The following is an 18,558-nucleotide window of genomic DNA, read 5'->3' as shown; positions in this document are numbered from 1 at the left end:
TTAAAAATATTGTTTTAAAAAGGGTTTTCATAAAACTCACACCATGCTATACACAGCAAATGAATGTAAGCTATTACTAAATGAATGTAAGTATGCTAAGTATACTACAACAGATGAAAAATGGCAAAATCAACAAATGTCTACTGGTAATTTCTATTGATAAATGCTAATGCTGAAAATGCAAAGTAAACAAAACTAAACACGCACAAGTAAAAACCTAACTTAGACAACAACTACTAAGCAACAACCACACATTCATAGCAAATACTACACCCACACACACACTGCTAAATGCACATTATTTTGATCTTTTGCTCATATTGAACTCACACAGCAATACATTGACATGATCTGTGATATGCAACCACTCACTTACAACACTAATTCAAACTCAAACAACAATTTGACTTCAACAATCACCTTTACAGCTCGATTTATCATATGTTGCTATAAATCAACAGACTGACCTCAGAGACTGATATGGAACTTAGATTAGCAGCCATTGATCTAAGTTTCGGCAATAATTTCAGGTCACGTCCAGCAGATTCACAAAACCTGATAGGCCTACAGAATCCGACAGGTGTGCAAACTCTAGCAGATGTGTAGAAAGAGTTCAAAGCAATTCACCGTGAAACAGAGTTTCACAGTGAATGAAAACGTGAATTTCACCTATGCTATAACAGTGAAATGGATGTAAAAATCAGATACTATGTCATGATTGATGCAGTTGCAGATTGCAGAAACATGATGCATTCATTTATGTTGGATGAAACTTGAAGAAATATTGCGATTATATGATCCAAACAATACTAATTTAATGTAAGGAATGTGCAGAAGATCAAAGTAAGGAAATCAAAGAAAATCAAAACAAAAATGCTTACCGTGACATCAAAACAAAATTGCATGTTTTACAGTGAATGCAGATGTAGATGATCTCAATGTAATTGAAGTTGCAAAATAAAGGAAGAAATGCAGATTTGATATGAAAATGATGGATGCAAACTCAGTTATGATAGATGAAACTTAAAAAGGTTGCAATTAAAAACAAAACATCATAAGCAAGAAATTTATAGGAGATCGATACAGTGAAATCAAAGAAATTAAAAACGATGAACAGGAAATGAGGATGCATAGAACCAAGAATGAAGAAGTAATGCAGAAATCAAAATTCGATTTATATTTTTTTTTTCATTTTTCTAAAAACAAACTAAACTAATCTAAAATGCACACAGAAAGGAGAAGAGGTAGAGAAGAAGAAAGAAGGAGAAGAAAGAAATCACTTACCGTGGATGAGGTTGAGAGGAGAGGTGGCCTCCACCATGTGTGCCACCAACAGTTTGCTACTCCACCAGAGAAGAAGGGAAGGGGAAAGGAAAGAAGAGAGGGAAGGAAGAGGAAGGAAAGTGACAGTCGGTTGGAGAGGAAGGGGGAGGAAAGAGAGAAGCTTATGCGCATGAGAGAAGACTCTCCTCTTTCCCTCTTCGTTGAATTTTTAAAAAGGTTTGTTGAGTAGTTACCTGATTTTTCCATAAGCCCCCTATTATTTTCTGGAAATTCTAAAAAGAGCCTCTAAAAAATAATATTTCCTAAAGCACTAATTCCTACATTATTTTACCAAACTAAGCTACAGCTATTTTCTAAAAGGTTTTTCCACTTTATTTTTCTAACCTAACCTATTGTAAATAATAAACTTTAAAATAAATCGCAAAACAAACTCATTTTCAAGCATTTTCTGTACTTTATTTTTTTCGCACATTTCGCGAAACTAGCATAAATTTGGGTTTTTAAAACATTTTCTCATGAAATCATGCATAGTTTAATGTGAATTAAACCCTAAAAATGTATGCATGATCATAAGACCACCAAACACCAACCAATCAAGTGACACTTACCCTTGAGTTGACACCCAAACCATAGGAAACCAGCCAGCAAGCGCGTCAGCTGCTTCTCCACTCCCACAGGCATCACAACATAAACATGAAAAATTCTGGAATAGTGAAAAGAACATGTCTGACTAAAGTCAGACGGCCAGCGATAGAGAGATAAGATGACTGCCATGATAGTAAGTTGTGCTTCACTTTTTTAAGCGTCGGAGCCCATGCAGTAGAAGAGAGGCACTTCACTTGTAACGACAAGTCCAAGTATATTATAGGCAACTCAAAAATAATGCAATTAAAAATCCTCCTCCCAACTACATGCATAGTGGACTGAACATTGAACATAGTAAGAGAGCATTTGTTCTCATTCAGAGAAAGCCCAGATAGAGAGAAGAAGAAATGAAAGATAAGCTTGTTAAACATTTGCACAACAAAAAATGATCATATTATCAACATAAGTAAGAATATAACCAGGAAAGTCTGGAACCTGCAAAGGATCAATGAATCGCGATGCCGCAGCCTATTTAAGCAAGACCACAAAACCCTCAACAACCGCATTGAACTACAACGGCGAGAGATGGCACCCTTGCTGCAAACCTCACCCTAGCTTGAACCGGTCTCCTCTAACACCATTGATATTTAACATGGCCTGGGCGTTTGAGACTAGCTCCCTCACCCAACCAGAAAAATGATGACCAATACCGAAATTTGATAACATTTGCAATAAGAAGGGCCAATGCACAGAATCAAAAGCTTTATGAAAATCTAATTTAAGGACAAAATAAAGCTGACCGCTATGCTGCAAGGAATGAATAATCTCGGATGCCATGATGAATGAGTGTTGAACCCTCTTATTATGGATGAAGGCGAACTGAGACTCTGAAAAAATTTGGTAACCCACCGATTTCAGCCTATTCGCCAAAACCTTGGCAAACATCCGATAGAGAGCACTCATAACCGAGATCGAGCAGAACTAAGAAATATCAGTGGCCTCATCATCTTTTGGAATAAGCGAAATAATAGCTACGTGAAAATGATAAGGCAGCCTGGAGTTACAATAGAACTCGTCAAACATGCTCACCACGTCTGACTTAATACAATCCCAAAAGATTATGAAAAGTCGACATGAAACCCATCAATACCGGGCACTTTCCAACTCGATAGATCCTTAATGGCCCTAAAAATCTCATCTTTAGAGAACCTCCTTTGCATAGATCTGGCTTGCTCATGCTGAATCGACCCAACTAGGACATTACCAATGACACCCTCCGCAGTGAACGAAGCAGAATATAAAGCCTTAAAATACAGTGTGACTGCCGAATTAACGTGCTGATTGAGATAGGGAACACCTCCAATAGAGATAGAAGGAACAACCTTCCTCCTATGATGATGAGAAGCATATGAGTGAAAAAATTTATTGTTGCCATCACCAGCCGCAAGCCATTTCACCCTAGACCTCTGCTTTCAACGAATTTTTTTCTTGACCCTCGAGCTTTTCAAGAGCATAGTTAACTCTAAAGACCTGGCCTGAAAACTGAGAAGTTGCAAATCATAGAGAGAGTCGGGGAAGACATAAACTGATATAACACAGAAATCTTATGATCCTATGCAGCCATTTGCTAAAATTTCTCCACATTACGACTATAAAGCTAGGCCTTGATATCCTTAGCTAGACGAGAAAGCTTTTTTTAAACTCAGAGAGCCGCCCAATGCTTATCAGAAGGTTTGTTGCATGACTTAGCAATAACCGTGAGAAAATCTGGCTCCTAGAGCCACCATTCTTTAAATGCAAAGCTCATGGTGGATTTAAAGCCATCCCTCCAATGAGTGATGGTCTCGGCCCATGGTCCAAGATTGAGGGAGCAAGCAACACACACTTAACGTCGAGAATGAGATCCAATAAATTAGGAGTGACAAAGACCTTGTCAAGAACCCTACAACACGGGTGAGACCGCCTATTCGGCCAAAAAGAAGTGCTCTCCGGTTAAAGGGATAGGGTATAGGAGATACCGATGAACAAAGTCTTGAAAACCTTGCATAGAGGGATTAGGAATGATGAGGTTATTAGACTCATGAATAGATAGCAAATAGTTGAAATCCTCCATAAGAATGTGATACTCCGCACTAGAAATGACAACCCTATCTAAGTCATCCCAGAACGTGGGCCTCATGGCGACGAGATTAGGGCCATAAACAGCAAAAACCACTACTCTTCTACCAATTGCTTGCAAATTGAAAGCATCAGACAGAGAGAAAAGACCCACGTCCAGTTGAGATAAATTTAAAGATTGCTTCCCTAAGATAAGGATACCTCCGGCATGGTTGACCGTAGGCCTAAAGAAATAATCAGCTCCCCGCCAGATGCTAGAGGTGACCGCGAGCGGGATGACCTCCATTTTAGTTTCACCTAAAGCAAGCAGATCGGGCTTCTCCTCTCTAACCCAATTAGCCAAAAAAAGGCATTTCGTAGGACAATTCAGGCCCCTAATATTTCAACAAACTGTTTTCATGGCATAAAATCTAGAAAAACCTGAGGTTCTTGGAAACCTAGCATCGGTAGCCAAAACAATTGAGGAAGACCTCCTCCTTTTTCGCTGACCATTTATGATTTGTTGAACACCCCCGGCACTAACAGACGACCTCGAGTGACCGTTGGAAACACCCATCTGCTCACAGTTTACTCCACCAGAGTGGCAAAGGGAGTCCCCAATAATAGCAGAGATAGCTAAAATCGTAGAATCCATGTCATCGGCTATAGCTTGCAACTGCGATGAGGAGAGAGAGATATCCAGCAACTTAGCTGCGTCGACAACCTTAACACCCAGGGGTTGTAAACTGGGACGCTGCTGAAGCAAAGGCATAAACAAGTCGCTAACCTGACCCCACGCTGAACTATCAAATGAAACACTGTTTGGCGGAAGACCAAAAGTCGGGGCAGAGAAAAAACCCTAAGAGACATAATGCGATAAAGGAAGAGGACACAGAGCCGAGAAGCCAAGCACCATGCATCTGATTGCTAGGTTGTTTCTGGCATTAAACGCGAAAAGATTGATAAACAAATAATCAGAACATAAAAATAATGAGAGATGATGGCAAAATCGTCCTTTGCCTTCTACGCGCAAGCGTACCCAACCGCGCCTCCAAGCTGTTACAGGAAGGGGCACAATTAGAAGCAGACACCGGGCCCCGAGCATGAGAAATAATGAGCGACTGAACTCCAGGAGAGAAAACATTGCTAGCATGGCCAAATTTATGTGGGCCTACCCCTGGCAGAACTTTCGACGACGATGAGGGCAAAATCATTCTATGCTCCCCACGAGCATGCCTACCCAACCGTGCCGCCAATCCAACTCGGGAATCGACGCAATAAGAATCAGACGTCAAGCTCTATGCAGGAGAAATAATAAGCGGCGGATCTCCAAGAGAAGAAACATTGATAGCAGAGCCAGATTTCTAGGAGAGAGAGAGGGGGTCCTGCCCTCTCCACCTTAGTAACCGAACCAGGTGGGATTTAATCCAACCTGGTAGGCATTACACTTGCATTGAGATCAAAATAGCATTTTCATGTGTTGCCAAATTGGGGTAAGCCCTATGAGTTTTTACGTTGTGAGGATAGCGATCCTAAGTACAACGACTAGGTCTCTGATCTTGGGTTGGTTTCTCTGAGAAAAAAAGTGTTTGCCAAAATGTAGTGTTGAGGATGGAGTTGTCAAAACCATCTACTTGTGAATGGTGTTAGCAACATCACTGCTCCCAAACAAAAGAGTGCGTGAGAGCAGTGGGGGAAGCGCAACACCCTCTAATTCAAGTCTCCCAAGCCGAACCTAAATTACAATCTGATTGCAAATGAGTTGATGGTACCTGGTAATCCTAACCCCAGCTGGACCATTCAAAAAGTTACCCGGAGATGTAGTAAATTTGAGAAATTCAAAAAATGGCACGGTATAAATTTTAAATTTATAGCAGCATGAATTGGTTTTTCTGCCAATAAATATGAATGTTAATAATTGAGGGTCTTAAATAAACGATGTTAATGGCATAACTTCAAGAAATACATTGGTCATGGCTTACAAGAGAAAATGCTGATTTGACAAGGCATGAAATATTAAATCCTTTTAATGGTTTACTATTACCAATTTTCATATCGTCATCATACCGTACAACTTTTTATTTTTTCATGCATCACCTCACAAAGACATTGATGCCCTTTCATATGAATCAGCCAATGGAACAAGACATGCATATGTTAAGGGTTTTTGAATAACTGCACTTTTGAGTCTTCTAGAATGGCTCAGTGGAGCTTCAAGGGAAAAGAAGAGTAATTTACCACCGCCTAATGTATCCACTATTTGCAAAAAGCTACCTATCGTATCCACTATTTACAAAAGCCATGTAATATTTCTGTTATTACATCTATCCACCTGTTTTTATCATCTTATGTTTCAAAGACTTGCGTAGTCCTAAAAATCATTCAGTTGACCTTTTTTAGTCAAAGAAAGAGACTAAAATACCTTGATTGTTCATCTGTTTAATAAAAGAACATAACGTGAATGTAAAATGAGTTGTTTTACAAGAAAGAATGAAAATATCATTTTACAGCATTTGAAATGCATTCAGATAATGCAGGCAGTTGAATGTGATAATCCAAATGTTCTGCTGCTTTTTGTAGATAGCTGAAAAGTTACACAGCACTACGTAAACTATTTATTTTGTTCTTACCTAAAGATTTATCAGGTTCTTATTGTTGTAGACAATAAGCAAAGCATTTGTACTTAAAAAAATTAATGGCACCCTTTAATCATTTTGCTTTCAGAAGCCTAAAAATGTTCTTCAAAATGAAGCATTTAACGACAATTGGCCGGCTGCCTTAGTTAAGGTTTAGTCTCTTGATTTAATAGCTGGTTTTCGGCCCCAAATTGATCGGGACAATCTGATCATAATCTGTTTGGACGGTCCATGACTGCTCTTATAATTACTAATTGTAAGTGTAATTGAGCAAGTATGACACTTTGATTATAAAAAGAGACAGTAAATCTTGGCTACTGATGAAGATAAGAAAATAATGAGTAGAAATCATTCTTTTCTTAAAAAAAAATCATTTTTTTAGATCAAATGTTACTGATGCGATCTACATGGTTTGTTTAGTAGGAAACTTGTTTTGAATCATATGATTATGACAAGTAATTAGGTTTTTAAAAGAGAAAAAAAATTAACGGCCCACAATATCCCAAATTTTCACAACTCAAAAGATCACATTTTTACATAAGAAAAGCAAGATCCAAGGCTTGATCCTTAGCAAACAAACCATGCTGAACACGTCTATATGGTTAGATTGAGTCGATACAACTTGCACCTATGATTTCTAGCTCATTAGTTCCTGACCTTCTTTACTAGCAAATATTTTCCCTAAACTTAATGTGGTCTTTTGCATTGATTAATACTTGCTAATATGACCACAAATAGCTCATCTTATAATGTACAAAGGTCAGCAGTTCTTTGGTGTTATGCAGCATAACCAGCACTTGTGGGTTCTCTAGGTAATGTGTAGTGCATTTGGTTAGATCTAGTGATCCACCATCAAGTGAATCCCACCAAAAACGGGGTATGGGTCTGGAGCAGGTACAGGTTCAAACATGAATTTATGGATCCATAAGTTCCAGACAATGACTAAGTCATGGTGAACTTCGATTGCAAACTAACCCTACACATTGAGGTTTACCATATCCACTATATAGGTCCAGGACCAATCCTGATGGTAGTTCTTTCATGGATAGGATCCTGACCGGGAGGTCACAAGAAGCTCCACTAACAAGACCAGAACTTGCCCCTCCGGTGCCTTCAATATGATTATTTGATTGATTGGATCCGTAGGCTGCAAGAATCAAATGGACCCTGGTCTGATTATTTTCGGTGTAGTGTGGATCCATATCTGACTCGTTCCTCCCTCATTTGATATGTACACCGTTTGTTTTAACGGAACAAACATGATTTTACAAGATCAAAACATCTTAAGGAGCAACCAATTCCATCTAAACCAGCCTACACTATGATTGAATCAGAACCTGCATTCCTAAAGAACCATTAATGGTCCAAACCCAGATCACCCACCTGAATCCAACCTACTTGCAGACTACTTGTCTAGGGATGCAAACATTTCGGATCCAGATCAGATGTTCAACAGAATCAGATCCATTTAGTCAGATTCAATAGCCAAAGTCGGATCCAATTCATAATTGAATCCGGATGGTGTTCCGTTTTGCATCCGAATCGGAGTCCAAGTCCAAGTAAAATCAGAATCCAGCTAAAATCCAAATGAAAATATATCCAGACGTCAGATTTTAAAGTAGCCAGATCCAGATTTAGTTTTAGCTGATTCCCATCAAACTCAAAAATCAAATCAGCATCCAATTATGTGAGATCCAATCATGTCAGACGTGTTAATGCCTAGGTCCGAGCCGAGTCTGACCGTTTACATCACTATACTTATCTGGGTTAACACTCGATGATAGACATGGTTGACTGATGGATGATGTTCGGATGCCATTCAGAGTTCAGAATTTCCTAGATTTTTGTCAAACTTATAATCTAAATTCATAGTTGAATTTACCAGTACGCTCTATCACGACTATCACGGGCAGTGTTGTGAAAAGCGTAAGCCTCAACAAAAAAAGTTGGAAACTTTTAAAAAAATTATAAAAAATATCTAAAAATATAAATAAATAAGCAAATGCTTTATTGATGAAATAACAACCAATAAGAAATAGAAAATCTCAAATAAGTACTAAAATATATGAGATTAACATATAAAAGTAACTAAAAACTGATTATATAACTGAAAAATATACGAGATTAACCAAAAAAAAAGCTAAAATATACTAAGAAACTGATTACATAACTCAAATAACTGGAAAATATATAAGATTAACCTACAAAAGTTAAAACATATGAGATTATTCTAAAAAATATGAGATTAACATATGAAAGTAACTAAAAAAAATGATTACATAACTGGAAAATATATGAGATTAACCAACAAAAGATAAAATATACCAAGAAACTGATTACATAATTGGAAAATATACACTACACGAAAAACGTTATTTAGCGACAGAAATAATTCGTCACAAAGTTGCGACGGATTAGCGAGAGAAAACTATCCATCCTTAAAATTGGAATTAGTTGCGGAATTTATGACGAAAAAATTCCATCGCAAAGGCCACCGCAAATTTACGACGGATTAGCGACGAAAGAATTTTGTCTTACACTCCGTCGCTACTTCACGACGAATGAGCGACACTATTTTTTCGTCACTACTCGGTCGCAAATTTGCGATGGCGTTTGCGACAGAATTTAGTCGTCGCTAATCCGTAGTTAAAATTCCCGTAAAACTCTAATGTGAGCCCCCTTTCTTTTCCCTTTCTGTTTCATTCACCCGTTGCTCGCCCTCCCTTCTTCCCCTTCCGACGACCGCCTCCCTCTCTGGCGACCTCCTCCCTTCCCTTCTCCCCCTTCCAGCGACCGCCTCCCTCTCCGGCCATACCGACCGACGCCCATCCCCTCCCAGGTACACTCTTTCTCCTCTTCTCTTCTTCTTCTTTTGTTGCCGGAAGGCCGGCAGGATGCCGTCGGCTCCCTGTCGCGCCTCTCCCTTCTCCTCCTCTCCCCCATCTCCTGGTTCTTCTCCCTCTCTTCCCTCTCTCTGTTGTCTCGATGGGAGGCCGGCAGGAGACCGATGGCCCCTATCGTGCCCTCCCTATTCTCCCCTTTTTTCTGTTGGCTCGTCGGGAGGCCGACGGAAGGCCCACGTCCCCTGCCGCACCCTCCCTCACTCCCCTATCTCTTTGGGCTCATCGGGAGGTCGGCAGGAGGCCAACGACCTCTTGTGGCACCCTACCTCTCCCTCTCTTATGTCGCTGAGAGGTCAGCAGGAGGCCAACGCCCCCCTGCCGCACCCTCCCGCTCCCTCTGTGCCCGTTAGAGGGCCGGCAGGTGGCCGACGCCCCCCAACCCCCCCCCCTCTCTATTGTGGTTTGTCGGATAGCCGGCAGGGGACCAATGGCCCCTGTGGCACCCTCCCTCTTCTGTTGGTTATTGGAGGGCCGATATGAGGTCAACAGTCCCTCTGTCGCGCCTTCCTCCCTCTCTCTGTGTGCGGGAAGGGTCTGGCAGGTGGCCCCGTGCCGCCCCTCCCCCTCTCCTTTGGGCCCTCCTTGCTCCTCTCTCTCTCTCTCTCTCTCTCTCTCTCTCTCTCTCTCTCTCTCTTTGTGTGTGTGTGTTCCGATGGGGTCGGGCTTGACCAGGTAACTGAGCCCACTTCCCTCTCGGTCGATGTTGGGGCTGGGCTCGGCCTGACAACTGACCCACACTGGTGACCTTGTCGTCCTCCTTTTTTAGTAGCCTCGCTCGACAGCCGACCCGCGATCGTATATAAATGTGCTTTGCAAATGCGTAGCTGAGCTAATTGTGTGATACTTAGTGCTAAGCATTGCATGCAGCTAAAAATGCAATGCAAAAAGAAATAAGAAAAAATGCAAAGACAATGGCATACAAATTGGGTAAATACTCATGGTGAGTAAGTGATGCAGGTGCATCACAGGTTATTTATTTTCTTGGATGCAACACTTTTCTGTTCACATACTCATTTAGTTGTGGATATCTAGGACTGCTTTGATGGAGTTTGGAGATCATGCTGAGCATGATTTTAATGTATGAAAATAAAAGTGCTCTTATTTTTGAAGTTCGGATTTCATGCTAGTCATGGTAGTAGTTAGCGGAATATTGGAGTGCGTTTGTTGCAAGTACATGTTTGACATTGTTTTGATATGAATGATTTGAATGTATTTCAATGTTTAATGTGACTATATTCATGCTTGCATGAAGTTATTTTCAATTTGATTATACCTTCCATGTGAAATTGTGTCATGAAAACATGCTTTAAATAAATATATCGTGTTACGAATGAGTTTGCATACGAAAATGAATGATAAGTTATCAATGCTTCAATCATGCTTCAAATGAATGATTTTGCACATGAAAATATTAAGTTATCAATGCATGCATCATAGTTCTTGTGATTAAATGATATCATATATATATATATATATATATATATATATATATATATATATATATATATATATATATATATATATATGTATATATGTGTGTGTGTATGTGTGTGTGTGTGTGATATATATATATATATATATATATATATATATATATATATATATATCAAATCATTACATCCACCATGAATGCATAATAAATTAGATATTTTTTTCATCATAACATTCTTATGATTCTCTTTTAACTGGTTAGGATAGTATCCGTAATATATGTCTCCCAAAATGACTGCAAACCATGAATGAATGTATCGTAGAATAGTTGACAATGAGGTATCACTTGAATATATGGATGATGTTGACAGTTTTATTGAATTTGCAATGGCAAGTGTCAGTACAGTAGATCCCACAGGTCAAATCAGGTGCTCATACATGATGTGTAAGAACAATCAATTTATAGAACCTCATGGCATTAGACATCACCTATACAGGAAGAGTTTTGTGAGTGGTTATCAGAATTGGATGCTTTATGATGAAGAATTTTAGAACAATTTTGACGCACGGGTGGATGTGGTGCACGATAATCAGTTACAGGAAGATAAGATTGCTGAAGAAGGGGATTACTATCAATCAGATGATATGTATGACTTCTTTTATAGTTATGATGTCACACATGGTATGCATGTCATATCTTCATTATCCGATGACACACGTACAGAAGAATGTGATCTAAATGATATACCAAGTGGATAGACGCCCAATGAAGAAGAATAAGAAGAGGAGGAAGAAGAAGAATATGAATGTCAAACAAGTGATGAGAAAGCATACTCGAGCTAGTGAAATACATCTTATAATACATACCTTATGTATGAATGTATTGCAATCTTTTAGAGTTGTGCAACTGATCCAATTTTATTGCAAGTTAAGGATAAGTTATCCATGATTAGCAAGTGATGCCACATCTTATGTTTTAATGTATTGCAATGTTTGATGTGAATGATTTGAATGTATTGCAATGATTTGAATGTACTACAATATTTGAATGTATTGCATGAAGTTATTTTTTATTTGATTATGTATCCATGAATATATAAAGTTGTGTAACTGATCCAAATAAATTTTTTATTTGTTAGAATCTGGTTCATAGAGGTTACAGTGGTCGAGCACCCAGTGGTAGCCAGTCTCAGCCTTCATCTTCACGAGCTGCTTCGATAGGTATATCATTTTAACTAATTGTATACTTGATTAGTATAAATGTGTATTGTGTGAATTTTTAACTCATTTTTCTATAGATGATGTTTCGCTTGCACATGACCCACCTACACCAGCTATTCATACACGTCATGAGAAAATGCTGAAAGCAGGGTCTTCTCAGTCTGACACACGATGACTCATTCAAATAGTGTATATTGATAATCGATTGTAAGTATTTCATTTTCACTTATCCAATACTTATCTTATAAATAGTGTATATCGATAGTTAATGTATACCAATTCATGTGCAGTGCGAGGTTTGAGCCACAAGAAGTAATACGAGAGATTAGGCGGTCACTAGCTCAACATCTACCAAGATCGATCGCTCAATAGAAAGAGTACCCGAAGGAGGTGTTGGACAGATTGTGGTCCTCATTCATGGTATACAATCATTTAGCATAGCTAATGTATTTCATATTTAACTTTTTGTTATATTCATATCTACTAACTTTCTGAAATTATGTGTAGGCTTCGAATCGCTTTGCGACTGCGATGGAAGAGCAGGACGTGAGGCGGGTGTAGCAGAAAGTGGCTGTCAGTCGATTTGCAGACATGATGCACAATATGATGATTGCAGCAATAAAAGCATATGGTGAGATAGATGATCCACTATAGTGGAAGGGCTATGACCCTCCTACTATCAGGTTAGATTTTTGAGATGCAATGTGCGACAAGTGGGTGGGACATGAATTTTGAAACAGCTCAACAAAAGCTATACAAAACCGAGTGAAGATGCCTGATGCCCATCTACACACAGGTGGATCTAGAACTTTTAGGAGCTACCTGAAGAAAATGGTAACTCATCAATATATATATTGTTAAATTTATAAGTATCGTTGCATACCTTTTAAATGATTTTTTTATCATTTAACCTCGCAGAAAGGAGAAAAAGGAGGCATTGTGCCTTACAAGGATGTGTTTGTTGAAACACATAAACGTAAGAGCACGAAAAAGTTCATATCGGAGAAGGTGAGAACGACAACGGTATGTATTTATTGTATTAATAAACATTGTAATATACAAGTTACCATGAACAATGTAATTCTTAATTATTAATCCATATTGTAATCATTACTTTATAGGAGTCGTACGAGCAACAGATGGTAGAGCGATATGACGATGACTCTACTCAGCATCCGCCTTTTGATCCTACAGCATGGGTGACTGCAACCGGTGAACTCAAAAAGGGTCATGTGTTAGGGTTTGGGAGTAATATGAACACCTCACCAGTCATTGCCTCCTCCAGTCAGGGCTCTCAGAGTTCTCCCGCCAGCATCAACTCCAAGCGTCCAATTGACCCAGCTAATTCTTGGGATGGTGTCCGCCAGCTTGTTAAGGACACAATGCATGACTTTTTACATGAAACAATTTCTGACGTTGTTCGTAATGAGTTGTGCAGCTTTTTTCGGGACAGCGAAACTTCGTCTGCAGGTGCCTGTCAGGTATGAAAGTTTCATGTCATTTGTTTCATGTCGATAGATTTCAAGCTAGTATATGTATGATTTCATCATATATGAACATGATTTCATCACTATGAAAGTTTTTGACTGCCTTATAACACATATATGCATGATTTCATCACTATGAAAGCTTTTTGACAACATTTGAACACATATATGCTTGATTGAAGCACTATGAGAGTTTTTTGACAACAATAGAACATATATAAGCATGATTTCATCACTATGAAAGTTTTTTATTGTCTTATAATATATACATGCATGATTGAATTACTATGAAAGTTTTTTGACAACATTAGAACACATATATGCTTGATTGAAGCAATATGAGAGTTTTTTGACAACAATAGAACACATATAAGCATGATTTCATCACTATGAAAGTTTTTGACTGCCTTATAACATATATATGTATGCTTGAAGTACTATGAGAGTTTTTTGACATTAGAACACATATAAGTATGATTTCATCACTATGAAAGTTTTTGAGTGGCTTATGACACATATATGCATGATTGAATCACTATGAAAGTTTTTTGACAACATTAGAACACATATAAGCATGATTCCATCAATATGAAAGTTTTTTTACTGCCTTATAACACATATATGCATGATTGAATCACTATGAAAGTTTTTTGACAACCTTTGAACACATATATGCATGATTGAATCACTACGAGAGTTTTTTGACAACATTAGAACACATATAAGCATGATTTTACCACTATGAAGTTTTTGACAACCTTAGAACACAAATATGCATACTTGAAGCACTATGAGAGTTTTTTTACAACATTAGAAGACATATAAGCATGATTTCATCACTATGAAAGTTTTTTACTGCCTTATAATACATATATGCATGATTGAATCACTATGAAAGTTTTTTGACAACATTAGAATACATATAAGCATGATTCCATCACTATGAAAGTTTTTTGACTGCCTTATAACACATATATGCATGATTAAATCACTATGAAAGCCTTTTTGACAATTTAATAAAAAACATATACATGCATGATTGAATCACTATGAAAGTTTTTTGACAACCTTAATACACATATATATGCATGATTTCATTACTATGAAATTGTTTGACTGCCTTAGAACATATATATGCATGCTTGAATCACTATAAAAGTTTTTTGACAACCGTAGAACACATATATGCATAATTGAATCACTGTGAGAGTTTTTTGACAATATTAGAACACATATAAGCATGATTGTGATACAGAAGACATTTATTTTACAGCCTTATAGCACATATATATATATATATATATATATATATATATATATATATATATGCATGCTTGAATCACTACGATATTTTTTTGACAACCTTAGAACACATATCTGCATGATTGAATCACTATAATTTTTTTTCTGTCAGCCTTAGAACACATATCTGAATTTTGTTAATGTTCTTCGCTTTATTGTTGGCTAGTCTATGTGTAATTCATTCATGTTACTTTGATTGCCTTAGATTAGGTGCATTGCATATAATTTATTTCATTATATTTTGTTTATCAATAATAACCTTTCTTTTCTCTTGTAGAATGCTGGAGATAATCAGTGTAGAGGAGCTGATGGAGGCATGGATGAAGGGGCAGATCGAGACAATGAAGAAGATGATGCACAAAATCTTGGCAATAATTAGATTCATGTGTTGAATTTATTGTACCTTCTTGTTGTTTTAGAAGAAATCTGTGTAAATGTTTACTTATAAATAATTAGAACTTGGCAAGGATTATAGTGGATCGATAAATTATTTCAGCTGCTTTGTATATGTATTTTTATGTGTACTTTATTTTTTATACACAGGATATATAAATTGTATAACGAGAAATTTTTTCTCGATATTTATATTTCAAACAATTTTTTTTATTTTTTTATTTTTTTTTTACTTTTTTTTATTTTTTGCGATGGATAATATCTATCGCTAATTAGTATCAGCCTCCAATTTAGTGACAGATTAGAGACGGATATTTATCTGTCGCAAAACTGAATTGACTGATGTTTTACGATGGATTGTAATCCATCAAAATTTTGTCGCTACAATAGCGACGGATTCATATTTGTCGCAAAACTAATTCTCTATGGATTAACGATGGCCTTGCGATGAATTATGGCATTCGCCAATTCATTGCAAATTTGCGATGGATATTTTATGTTGCTAATTAGTGATTAGGAAATTGTGATGAAAGTTATCCGATGCTAATCCGTTGCTAACCCGTCGCTAAACTGTACAACAACGGATTAGCGATGGATTACGACCGTCGCTAATCCACAGATTTCTTGTAGTGATTACATATAAAAGTATATGAGATTAACCAACAAAAGTTAAAATATATGAGATTATTCTAAAAAATATGAGATTAACATATAAAAGTAACTAAAAAACTGATTACATAATTGAAAAATGTATGAGATTAACAAAAAAAAGTTAAAATATACTAAGAAACTGATTACATAACTGAAATAACTGGAAAATATATAAGATTAACCTACAAAAGTTAAAATATATGAGATTATTCTAAAAAATATGAGATTAACATATAAAAGTAACTAAAAAAAATGATTACATAACTGGAAAATATATGAGATTAACCAACAAAAGTTAAAATATACTAAGAAACTGATTACATAACTGAAATAACTGAAAAATATATGAGATTAACCTATAAAAGTTTAAATATATGAGATTATTCTAAAAAATATGAGATTAACATATAAAAGTAACTAAAAAATTGATTACATAACTGAAAAATATATGAGATTAACCAACAAAAGTTAAAATATATTAAGAAACTAATTACATGACTAAAATAACTGAAAAATATACGAAATTAACCAACAAAAGTTAAAATATAGTAATATACTAAGAAACTTATTACATAACTGAAATAACTGGAAAATATATGAGATTAACCTACAAAAACTTTGTTGATTATGTCTCAAAAATCTTGTTGTAAAGTAATTTTTTTTTGTGCCTTGAGGCACAAAGAGTCGTGCCTCAAGGCGAGGCACACCTTTTGCGCCTCAAGGCATGTTTTTTATAACACTGATCATGGGGCACTTAGAATCCCTCATGAATTACCAACGACTAGGCGTTTGGGGTGAGAATGGAGGACATGTGTAAAACCTATAATTTTTGAGGATTATAAATAAATAAAGTAAGCATTTTATCCTCAAGTTAGAAATTTGTTTCTACTTTTAAATCTCACTTTTGGATGAATTTCGTGTTCATTTACTCATTTCTAGCTAATAATGGTATAATGGGTATTTTTTAAATTATTTCAGGTAATTAACTATTAAACATAGTTAATTTATAATTAAAACTATATTTTTAAGTGTGTCTTTAACTTATCAACGTGTTTCCAAAGTGTTTTGAGCTTAACTAGATATATTTTAGTAGCTTATGAACAAAATTTTATCAAAAGGGTATTTTGGTCAAAAACCATTTAAGTAGATATTTTAATCTAATAAATTAGTAATTAAAGAAATTCTAAAACAATAATTTATTTAAACATAATTTATTTAAACATAATTTATTTAAATGTAATTTATTTAAATATTAGATAGTATTTTTTTTAGCAAAAGATAGGATTTTATTTAGTAAAAGAATTAGATTTTTACATGGACCCATAGTCCATATTAGTTTGGGCCCAATGGGTTAACCCAAACTAGGTTTTTTAATGGTTATAAAGAATTTTATTTATTCTATGTGGATTTTTAAATAATATGCATGGAGATGAGATTTACAATTTTTATTTTAGTATTTAGTTCATTACATAACTCAATTTAGGATTTTGGGGCAAAATAGATGCAAACTGAATCTGATTTGGATCTGTTTTGGAATAGGTGCACAAAGGTGCAAAGAGAGGTCATGTGGGGCCCTCTAGGGCACCCAACCTCCTTGATTTCCCTTCTTTTCAATCTCTAAAGGTTGACACCCCTAGTTTTGCCCTATTTCCTTTGGTTTTGAGAAGAAAAACCTATCTTCTTCTCCTTCTCACCCTAGCTGACCACATTGGGATTCATGCCATCAGATTTTTGGGGATTGGAGCCACCCACAACTCGATTGGCGCCTAGGTAAGTTCCTTTCTCCCTCATCTCCTTCTTCTTCACCTTTTTCCTCTTTTCTTTGGTTTTTCTTCTTGCTGATTTTTCCTAAAAGAGATTTTCTTGAGATTCATGCCTTATTCTCAACCTTGAGAATCATGTACAACAGATCAATGCTATTTCTCCCGCTCAGCCACCACCATTAGCATCATCTCCATCATCACCACCTTATTCTTCTTCCATTTTCCCTTTTTGTGGATCGATTTCTCTAAGAAAATCAATTCCTCTTTGAGAATCATGCCTCAAAAAATGTGTAATAGCCTTTGGAGAACCTGGATTTGTGTGCAGACTGTAGAGAATACTCGACCATTTTGTTGTCGTTGTTTGGGTCAATTTCTAGAAAATCGCCCTACTCGATCTTCGTTATGAGTTGTTTTGCTTGCAGAGATATTTTTTGGCACCACCTTGGTTTGCCTCGGCTGAATACATTTTTGTTGTTTTCTATTGATGTTGCACGCACACATTAAGTATTCGATGAATTGCCAAAGAGGTGATTCGTTGCGGATTTAGCGAAACCCCTCAGTTTTTCAAGTTTCACCACACACACACACACACACACACACATATATATATATATATATTAGATCTACCAAGGTAGGATCCCTTAACTAAACTTGTAGAATGATTGATTTGCCGTAATGTAGCATGTTTTAGCATTATGTTAGTCTAAGCATGTTGCGTAGTATCAAATTAGCGAATTAGGTTTTTGACATTTCTAATTAGATGATTATGTAAGATTCTAATTAATTAGTTTAATAAACATGTTAT

Source organism: Nuphar pumila, chromosome 3 (genome assembly GCF_984573655.1).
Source record: "Nuphar pumila chromosome 3, dmNupPumi1.hap1.1, whole genome shotgun sequence".
Classification (NCBI taxonomy): domain Eukaryota; kingdom Viridiplantae; phylum Streptophyta; class Magnoliopsida; order Nymphaeales; family Nymphaeaceae; genus Nuphar; species Nuphar pumila.
This window is presented reverse-complemented; position numbering follows the sequence as displayed.